Consider the following 9140-nt stretch of genomic DNA (forward strand, 5'->3'; position numbering starts at 1 on the left):
TTCACTAAGGCAAAAGAAATGGAGAATACATAGCTTATACATAGAGATGAGCCCTCATCTTCCTTCTATGGCCTCCCTCTCAAGCGACACCTTGATACAAGGCCTCAAGATGCTCTCCTCCTCTCTAGCTCTCTAGCTATTCTCTCCTCCTTTGTGGTAGCTTAAGATATCTTCTCCCTTTGCTCTCATAAGCCTCACACCCTTAAGATTTCTTCCCTTGCTCTCCTAAGCCTCACACCCTCTCTATTTATAGAAGCAAGAGAGGGGTAGGTGGGAGGTAGGTGAGCGGTAGGTGAGCGGTAGGTGAACGGTTGGTGAGATGTGGTAGGTGAGCGGTACCACATTACAAAAGTGTCATTTACCTTAGTTCATTAATTGGGGGTTAAAATAACATTTTTGATTTTGTCATTTCCAATTTTATGTTATCTTATTGGTTATGAACACAATACAAAGTGCATCATCATTTTTAATCTTTGTTCTGAGCTTTTATTCCATGTTCTTATGGAAAAATGGTATCAATATCAATGTCAAAAGAATTTTTTGTGCATTCAAGGCTTCAAGGATCAATAGATGGTTGAATTTGTCTTTCAATTATTTTATGATTTATGAAAGTTGATCACTTTGATTTTAATTTGTTTTAAGGTCAAATTCCACTTGATTTTTCAATGGTACAAATGCTTTTTTTTTTGTGTGCAAGTTTTATATTTGTTATATATATATATTTAAATCTCATTTTCTCAAATTCAACTTAAGTTTAGATACGATGTTGATGATGTGAATACCTTATGATCTTAATTTGTAATGAAGGCTTGCTTTCAAGCTTGTTCAAGCAAGTTATTAATTCCAAAGAACCTATTATTAATCCCATACAAGTTCTAATGTGAGAATTAAGCATTGACTTATCTTCTAGCCTAACAATTGATGTCAATGCTAGATGTAACAAAAGATGTAATGATAGATGATGGTCAACCTCATAATTGTTATGCGAAAAAAATAATAAAAAATATTAGTCTATCATTGAATAAAACAATGAGATAGAAAAAGTGCCATGTAATCATTGCAAGCATAAGCTCACAATGAGTGAAGGTGGTGCAAATACACTATATAAACCACATTTATTTCATCGCGGGATAGAGGTAGAACCAACATTTCTTTTCAAGAGGGAAAATTTATTACATTAATAAACTAATTTTAAAAAATGAATGACATATATTTCAAAACTATAGTTTGAATTTCATTATCATTAAAGAATTGAACAATGTATACGAACTTTTCTATTTATTTTATATTGATTGATAATGCCGCATGATAGGTTCATTTAGAATCAAATCAAATATTTATTTCTCAATGTATGATATAATGCAATCAGTAGGTCATTCATCGCTCATTCAACTGCATAATTTTAAGTTTAATAATCTTCATTGCAGAAAAAACTCTCTTGATTATAGCAATAGCATATGATAAAGTTAATACCAATATAATAAGTCTGTAAACTAGAGGATGCACGTAATTCTTCTTAATTTTAACAAGTTGTTTTGTAAGATCGATAATATCTCTTAACAATAAAAAAATCATCACTAGAGCACATGTTAATAATATAAGTTAATAAACTCTGGTGAAACCATACGTAGATCAAAGGGCGTGGTTGCCTCCCATGAATTTTATAATTTAGCTAATAAGGGGTAGTCATTTGGTCATTTGCCTCTCCTAGAGATGTATATTTGTCCCGCCGCCAATCAAGTTGCTCCATCTCATACAAAATTTATCAAATTAATTCAAACTTCTGAAATCAAAATTAATTTTTTGGTATTAAAATAATTTTATTTTATATCATTAGTGAAATGTAGCCCACCAAAAGCCCATACAGAGTTTCTATTGAGCACTCATCCTACTTGAGCTTTTCTAATTAAATAGAACAAATATTTTATATTTTTAAAATGTGAAACTAAAAGGTACACTTGCACACAATATTTTATGAAAAAGCATTAGAGTAAAAAACATTTACACGCATATCACTCATTGTCTGTGTATTTACGTATCTGACAGATAAATTCTATTTTTTACATTTATACCACCCAAAATGATACATCACAAAAAATATCCCTATTTTAAATTTTAAAAAGTAAAATGCACTTTTATGAATATGTATGCGATAAGTATGATAAAGTTAAAGATTAGGTGTTAAATATGTAAATACATGAGAATTGAATGGTTTGTGCATAAATAATTGTGAATAATATAAAAATAAGAAAAGCTGCAAGCATAAACGTTTTTTTTTTGGGTAGCATATACATTTAAACAAATTCTTAAATCAAATATATTGGGTTTAAAAATTATTAAATAAGTTTCATGGTATATTATCTAATAAAATGATTATAATATTAATAATACATGAATGATACGCCACCAATAAATTTCAATCATTCGACATAAATTTCGAAGCATGGAATGAATCTCGAGATAATTTTTTGAGCTAGAAATGTTTAAAATTCAATCAAAATTCATTCAGAGCTCCAATTCAATAAACTTATAGTCAAACTAACCGGTTTGACGAGACTGACCAAATGGTACCAAAGTTTGTCAAATCCAAACTAAATCAAGCTCTGAATAAGTTATTAAACCACTTTAGAAAACTTTTCGAGCATATTTGAAAGTAAAACGGATGTTGAATCTTGCGAGCTTATTATCAAATTGAACGTCTCAATAAGATAAATCCAGCTAGCCCAAGATCACTCAATTCCTTGCTCTGAGGCTACGGACAACCTCTCTAGCATGCCCGCACGATGAATTTCTTTTGTTGCTATTAATTTTAATGATTTATCTTTGATTATTTTTTACGTATAAATAACTTTTTATTGGATTACATATCACATAGATATATCAAAATTTTAGTCTTTTTAAACTCTTATAGAAGTTTATCAAGTGAATTCAATCAAGAGCCCAAAATGTAAATTTTGCTATCTGAATATACAAGTGTGATTGACATTAAATATATTGATGTAATAAATCCCCTCCCCCTCCCCCTCTCAAAAGAGAGATCGGTTTCGCTCCTGCAGATGAATTATAATCAAGAGCAATAAGTTCAACTTTAGAAAAGTCATTGGGATATAACTCTGTAAGACGAATTAACTTTTCTTTATCAAAAGTTGAGAACGAAGCACTTAAATTTAGACAAGCTATACATAGAAGCAACTTGTACTTGCACAAGAGAAACGATTCTTTAACTCTTAAAGTTACTTGTCAATCACAATGTGGAACAACTCAACACGATAATGATGTAATTTTGTAATTTCTTCACATCTCTTTATTGATCTTCGTCGAGCCTTAAAGGATGAGTTCATATTTGGAACATAAATTTCAAAAAACATTACAAAAGCGAGATACTTCTTCTAACACGAAATCACATCCATTCTCTCGTGCCATTTACAAACAGTGTTTTGATATCATCACCAATTTTATTGCATTTGCATTATTTTGACTTTTTTTTTAGGATTGTGACAATTCATTTGTAACACATAAAATATCAAATATTAAATGCATCATGAAGGCAAAATCAAAACTTTTCATTGTATTGCTTAAATAACCAGCTTCAACTGATTGTTAATCATGCACTTCATCCTATTTTATAATAAAAAATACTTCAAGTGCAGGTGTTTAACTTGCTAATGATATTTTGTTACAGATACCAAACATAACCGATGTTGATGAACGAAGCAATGAAAATATAATGCTTGAGAATTATTATAAAGAATGAGTGACTTCAAACAATTGAACTCGCCTAGCATATTAGATGCCCCATCATAGCCTCAACCATGTATCTTATGTAAGTGTAATGAATGTGTTTGTAAGAATCAATTCATAAGCTGTCTTTAGTGTAAATGATGTTGTTGAAGAAATATATTTAACACCAATAAATCATTAATAATTTGCTATTTTTTATTAGCATATCTCTCTGTGATAGTTATTTGTTCCTTCTTTAACACATCAAGAGACTCATCAACTATGATGAAGAACCACCTATTTCCTTAATGAAAGAAGTTCAAGTTTAAATTACTGCTTGATTGAACCTTTGATGAAATTAAATGTAATTTTGTGCAGATATTTTCAAATGTAACTTTTCTGATTTCTTCATTATGATTCACAAGAAAATAAAATAGCTCCAAATAATTTTCTTAATTAGTTGATTCAGATGATTCATCATACCCACAAAATGGTAATATTTGTTGTAGAAGAAATCAAACAAAATCAATAGATGTAGTCAAAATAATCATATATTCTTTTCTATTTCTCTCATCATTATTCAACAACATGATGGAAACACTCTGTACCTGAGGCTCTGTTGGATCTTCACATTTTTATCTTTCACTTTATTATAAACACTGTTATAATCTCTAACATGAGCTAAAAAGTTTTTTTTTTTCCTTCAAAATTTTAAATATTTCATTAACAAACGAATCTCCACAATCTTGACTTGTACTGACCAGCCATTGAGGCTTAAATAAATAATAATAAAAAGCAATACGATGCATTTTTTGCACACTATACTGTAGCCAAGATGACAAACTATTTTGAACTAAATATAAAATTAAGACTTTTTGGTTGATGTGGTCCTTGAAGCAAATATGTTCTTTATACTTTATTTATATCATTAATATCATAATTTCATATAGAAGGACAAAGTCCATGATCAACCAAAATTTTATTTATAACAATTTCTATCTGTTCTTTTCTTTTTAAATAACATAAATTTTAATAAACTCTTACATAAAAGTATAATATTATTATAAATAATTAAAAATTTATAATCAAATATCTTTAACATACCTTATGTGTATCAGGAATACTGAATTTCTTAAAGCAAGTTAACATATTGAATTATCTATCATTCACAATCTAATTATTCCCCATTAGAAAAAGACACATAGTTTCTCAAAAAGCTTGAGAGAATCCTGATTGTCCTAAATGTGAGCTTTTGCCCAGTCAATACCTTCTTGGATATATTCCCAGCAAAAAGCTTTAATTTTTTTTGAATGAGCATTTGATTAAAATTGATATGTGCCTCAGTAAAAAAGTAGCAAATTGTCAGTTAAAACATGCTATAAATTATCAATGGGAATGACCTAACATGAACATTAAAATCAAAATGACATAATCCTGCTTGATTAAACGAGATACATCTATATATATATATATATATATATATGTTAAGTTGAGCAATATTTTAAGTGTGAGGCTTACACTTTGTCTCATGAACGAAAAAGAACTTGATCCCAATTGAACAATTTTAAACATTGTAATATACTAAATCATCAATAATATGCAACAATATTTTTAAAAAATTAGGCAAACATGAAGCAGTGCGCATGCTCAAAGAGACACAATTGTCAGATGCCAGCCTACATAGGGGCCGATCATATTTACTAATTATTAATTTAATTTTGAGAAAGTATTGATATATATATATATATATATATATATATATATATATATATCATGCAATATTTAATTAGCAAATCAATGACATATATCGTAATCAAAATCATGCAAATGAACGGGATGACTAGGGAAGGAATGAGGAGGTTCAGATTGATAGCTCAGTTGTAAGATCTCATGCTATTGCTTGAAGCTTATATATAAATAGATATAGTTGGGAGGATTTGAAGCTTAAGCCTCTAATTTAGAGATTAAAGGTAATATCATGTTGAGGTATATAGAAAAAAACAATAGAAGAACAATTGACGATAAAGCGAAAAATAGAATGAGAAAACTCACACCAGAAAACAAATAGTTGAACACACAAATTTACGTGATTCGACAAATTGCCTACATCCACGGAGTTGCAGAGGATTTTACTATTTGAGGAATTTACACCAGTCGATCGTCTCGACTTACAAGAGGGATCTCTCAGTTCCTCACTCTCTCTTTTTCTCTCTTTACACTAAGATACACGGAAGAAAATAAAATTACAAGAGAAATAAATCCAATTTCTCTTCTACTACAAGCCACCAAGAAGAAGAAGTCAATGAAGAGCAACATTCTTCTTCTTCTTCTTTCTTTTTCCTTCTTCCTTCTACCGCAAAGAACTAATACTTGCACTTCTCTTCCTCTATCCTGAGGAAACCCAAAGAAGAACACAAAAAAAGCCATGCAAAATCAGACGGAGAGTCGTGCGATACCTTTTATCGAGAGAGGAGGTGAGGTTTGCGACGTTTCACGAACATAAGCGATACTTCGCTTCACGATGGAGAAAGGTGGGAGCAAGAGCAGCTTGGCGCCGATTCACGAAACAAGGGAGGCAGGAGCGAGCGGAAGCGGGTGCAGTTTCTTTTTCTTCTTTCGTTTTTACTTAACCGGGCTCCACACAACAAATCTCTCATTTGGAGACCGGTGCACACACTACAACATCTTTTTCCTCAAATTAATATCCTCCACTAGCGGCGTCACATTTTTCTTCAAACATGAATCCTCCACCTCTACAAGTCAAAGCTTTTATCTTCACACTAGAAGACCAACTGAAGTTGTGAAAAACTTCAACTTCTTAAGAATAACACCCGTAGTCAACATATTAGTCGGGTCCACATAGCCTTGCACCTCCAAACAATTTTCTAAGCTAGTCTTGTTTCTGCTTATAACTCCCATTGCATGGGCAATATCTTGCCTCTGTTGAAAACCTTTTTCAACAAGTCTAGCCTTATACCTCTTACTGTCATCAAGCTCTTACTGTGTATCTCTTACTGCCATCAAGTGCAATCTTCACTCGGTACACCCACTTGTTGTGTAATGCATTATTCCCTAGTGGCAGTTCTGTCAGCTCCCACTTGCTCGAATTTTCATCTTGCAAGATTTCTTCATAGCTCCGTGGTTCCCTATCATCTGTCCGTGGAATAATAGAAATGGGTGCCCCAGACTTTTCACTTCCATCTCTGCCCTGCACTGTGCCCTCTAGTAGATTTCTTACCACATTCAAAGCTTCTCAATATGCCAACTATACTTTCCTAAAGTCAACTGCAATATAATTTCACATCAATTCTCGATGGAATGTTGTATGAAAAGAAGCCCCTGAATCCAATATAGAGTCATCAACAGAACTATGAATTGTCAGTAGTAGTGCATTATGTACTTCTTTAGATACCTCATTTGCGCTATCATTGTTCAACTTCTTGGGATTTCTACAGTCCCTCTGTATGTGGCTAGCCTTGCCATAATTTCAGCTGGTTGTCTGCTGACCAGACTTTGATTTTGATCTCCAGCTATTTGAGTTTCCGTCCTGTGATCTCCCTTTGAAATCAACATTCTGTGTCGAACTCGAACCTGAGATCTCGCCATAATCTTTCTTGCACACCTCCTCAGCCAAAATCAAATCACAAATATCATCATATTTCAGTTTAGATTTATCTGCATAATTGCTAACTGTCATCCTCATGGCTTCTCAACTATTTAAAGACGATGCCAACAATATCAACACACATATCTCATCATCAAAATAAATTTCAACAGACGATAATTGATTTGTGATAGTATTGAAATCATTCAAGTATTGAGCAACATAAACACTTTCCACCACTTCAAATTAAATAACTTCTTCATTAGATATAACTTGTTATTCGCCGATAGCTTTTCATACACACCTGACAGGGCTGTCATGAGATCTGCGGTCTTCCTCTCATTAACGACGTTGAGTGCAAAGGACCTTGATAGAGTCAATCGAATAACCCCCAGAACTTATCAATCTAACAAATTTCATTCAGTCTCATCCATCCTTTCAGGTCTTTTCCTCAATAACGAAAGATGAAGTTTCTTCCCATATAGGTAGTCATCTATCTGCATCATCTATCTGCATTCTCCAATAATTCTCCAATAACCAAAATCTATGTCATCAAACTTCCCGATCCCTGAAACCCTCACTTCATCTGCAGCCATTGTTCTTCCTCAGATCCTAATCAACTTTCTGATACCAGTTGTTGAGGTATATTGAAAAAATAATAGAAAAACGATCAATAATGAAGCAAAAAATATAACAACAAAATTCACACCAGAAAACAACAACACAACGGAACACACAGATTTACGTGGTTCGGCAAATTGCCTATGTCCACGGAGTTGCAGATGATTTTACTACTTGAGGAATTTATACCAGTCGATCGTCTCGACTTATAAGAGGGATTTCTCACTTCCTCACTCTCTCTTCTTCTCTCTCTATGCCGAGATACACCAAAGAAGATAAACTTATAAGAGAAATAAATCCAATTTCTCTTTTGCCACAAGCCACCAAGAATAAGCCAAGGGAGAACAATCTTCTTATTCTTCTTTCCTCTTCCTTTTGCCATAAGGAACTACTGTTTGCACTTCTCTTCCTCTATCCCGAGGAAGCCCGAAGAAGAACACAAAAAAGAACCGTGCAAAATCGGACGAAGAGCCGTGCGATACCTTTTTTCGCGAGAGGAGACGACGTTTCACGAACAGAAGCGATACTTCGCTTGGCGATGGAGAAAGGCAGGAGCGGGAGCGGGTTGGCACCGATTTGCAAAACAAGGGAAGTGGGAGCGAGCGAAAGCAATTTCCTTTTTTTTCGTTTTTACTTAATCGAGCTCCACACAACATATCACTCAAATAGTAAATCAACTATTTGCTGGGTGAACTGAGCCAAATATGGATCTAATGCACACTACAGGTCGACAACCAGTCATCTTGATCATTTCAAAAAATGATTAATCAAAACTTTTCCCGATTAGGCAACTCAGAGCGGTCTAATCATTCATCCTTCTTGTTGACTTACTTGGCTTGACTTCATATTGAGTTAAAAAGAAAAAGAATTTTAAGTTTTAAAATGTTAAAAGGTAAGTCCTAAAGTAATCTTCTAAAAAACAAAAACTTATCACTTTCATGTACACGTGATTGTCATCATGGTTTACAAAGTAGAAAGTGTTAAATAGTAGTCCTTTCCAAGTTGGGTTGTGAAAACTGCTCGTTGTTCTCGAGCAGTTCGTGTTCGACTCATTAAGAAGTTCGTGTTCGATTCGTTCAATGAGTTAACGAGCCGAACACGAACAATTTTTCTGTGCTCGATATATAAACAAGCTGAATACTTCTTGTTCAGCTCGTTTTCGCTCGAAATAACTAAATTATATATATATATATAT

Source organism: Phalaenopsis equestris, unplaced genomic scaffold, assembly GCF_001263595.1.
Source record: "Phalaenopsis equestris unplaced genomic scaffold, ASM126359v1 Scaffold000250, whole genome shotgun sequence".
Classification (NCBI taxonomy): Eukaryota; Viridiplantae; Streptophyta; class Magnoliopsida; order Asparagales; family Orchidaceae; genus Phalaenopsis; species Phalaenopsis equestris.